The following is a 2,930-nucleotide window of genomic DNA, read 5'->3' as shown; positions in this document are numbered from 1 at the left end:
AGGTATCAATTGCTAGTATATAAGTCATACAAAGCCCATTAAACACGAACTTCTTTGAGATTTTCATAAGGTAAACCGTTTTCATAAGGTAAAGAAATATTTAACTATTTAAAATATTTCAAAAGTTTAATTAAATTTAATTTATTACATTGAATTTTAATGTAATTTTAATTATTAAAATTACAAAATATATTAATGTTACTGATACAGTTAAATATATTCTTTGATTAATCATAATATAATATATTATTGTTAATTAGTAATCATTATCAATCATACAAATCACTATATTATTAAATGATTAGTGATTCAGTGATTAAAAGTGACTACTAAATAACAATTTATAGATAATATATCACTATATTAATTATGTAATAGTAATACAAGCATATATTTATGTATAAATATCGTGTACGTAGGTGTTATATTAACATATAACGATTATAAAAGTATGGAAATGTTTTATTTTTTTGTTTATATATTATAAAAATATTTTATTTATAATAGTAAAAGTTGTGCGAAGAATCGATGGAAGAAAAAGTTTTTATATTTTTCATAAGTGACAATATTCAATTCACACAACTACATAACACGAGAAGTATCTGCTTGAATACAACTTGAAGCAGGACACACCCCTACAATCCACCATCAGTCATTCTATTCTTTTACTACTATTTATCATGAAGAATGTAAAAAAATAAAGAGAAAAAAATTTGTCTAGAAAGTCGGTAGTAACTTCTGATGAAGACAAGTTCATGAATTATGATGCGATATTTTGTATTATTATTCGTGTTAAGATAAAACTTTTAGATAAAAATTTTACATTAAAAAAGATATACTGTATAATATATATATATATATAAAAGATATGTTGGAATAAATGTAAGTGTTTAAAGCTGTAAAAGGAAGAGAGGAATGTCATGTGAATATACTTGTATATTTTTTTCAATATAAAATTAAAATAGAATATCGCCGGGCTGCAATTTTTAATCATATTTTTTCAAAATTTATTTCACATTAAAATATACGCTTTCCATCTCAAATTAGTAGTGGTTTTCCCCTATACATTATACTTTTCCTTATAAGAATAAAGTCCTGCCGAACATTTAACACCTTTCGGGGGGAAATTTTTGAATTGAAATAACATGATTTTCGGTTTTTATCGGAAATATATAGTTAATTTGGGCCTATTAATTCCACATATGATCTCAAATTTCATCTCTCTTGTAACATTAACAAGATTAAGGAAAGACAGACGGACGGACGACAGTGGAAATTTATAGGTCTACAATTTTTTTTACAAATTGCAGCCAAATAATATATGTGTATTTATGTGTTTTTATGTATATACAGTAAAACCTGTTTAAACAGGGATAACAAATGTTTATTCCGGTTTGGCAAGTTTCCGTTTTTAATTTTACATAAAAAATTGTGCATATATATATATATAAATCTTGTGTGATATTTAAATTCTTTTTTTAATTTTTAGCATTTATTATGTTGCTAAGTCACGACTTTCTATTGATTTTAGTTAGTCGATTGCATTTCGTGCAAGGTTGATCATTTCATGTCTCACGTCAATTAGTTGTTGCGAATGTATACGAATCTCTACCTTTACATCATTTTTTTACAATAAAATACACATTAAACTATGTATAGTGTAAACATGAAAAATTGTCCCAAGTTATAATTGACAAGCAGATAGCCTGTGCCATTTAATAACGGTTGAATGATAGAAATATATTAAGAATTTTGCGAGTTTATTATACATAATTTATTAACGTTTGCAGGTATATGATTAAGTAGAACATTTGTTTAAATGAATTTTATGACATTTATATGTTTTAAAAGATTAAAGTGGAATCATTTCTAACTGTTGTGATATCGAGTAATGATTTTACCTTATACTTTTTGATAATTTATTGTAAATAATAATAATAATAATATATAAAAGACAATTCTTCGTTATCAGTTGTGTGATATTTAAAATATAACACTTAATTAATTAATTTTAAACGTAAAGAGAAAGAGGGAGAAATGATAAATGATTGATATCCATTATAAAGAAACTTGCAACGTTCGATCAAATCTGGCTGAATACTTTTCTCTATAACTAATTAGCCATTATTAATCGTGATGGACAATAGCTGACTTTGTCTTCCATCAGCTACACCATTGCTATCAAAGATTTAATGAATGTGCATGCTGTGAATGGCTATGCAATTTGCTAACCCGATATTCCTGCACTTGACTATTGATATGTTCCAATGTTGTAATCTCCTAGAGGCAATTTTATAAATTAATAGAATTCCAAGTCTTTGTTCGTTAGCTTTCTAACCATTCCTGAGTAATTATGAGACATTTGGATTTATAAATGACTTAATAAGAAGAATATAATTATGATATTTGTTAAAAGAGTAAAGCTGCTTTAGACAAATGAGATGTTATCATTTTTAATAAGAATTTTTACTTTTATATCCGAAATATTTCGTTAGAATATTTCAATTTTATGAATTTTATATAATGACTTGGTATATAATTAATTTTATTAAAACATTTCATACATTATTTTAATAATTTAATATATTCAATGCATGTTTATGAATTAAATCTTTACAACGTTTTGGTATTTGTTCGATTTATTTCAATTTTTTAATACATTATTATTTTACATTCTCTTATTAATTCAATACTTAAAAATAATTAATAATTATGTTTAAAGATGTTTGAATTTTTTTAAATAATTATTTGCTTATTAATTTCCTAAATATTATTTTTATTCCTCTTAAATTCTTATTTTTAAATCACTTTATTATTTTATTTTTAAAGCTTTTTTAATAATTCTTTAACTTAATTTTTATATAAGTAAAGCTTAAATAATTATTTTTATTAGATTCATATTTAAAATTTTTTTATTTATAATCCTTAAA

Source organism: Centruroides sculpturatus, unplaced genomic scaffold (genome assembly GCF_000671375.1).
Source record: "Centruroides sculpturatus isolate CEXI.00-Female unplaced genomic scaffold, Cexi_2.0 scaffold34, whole genome shotgun sequence".
Classification (NCBI taxonomy): Eukaryota; Metazoa; Arthropoda; class Arachnida; order Scorpiones; family Buthidae; genus Centruroides; species Centruroides sculpturatus.
Note: the sequence above shows the minus strand (reverse complement) of the source record.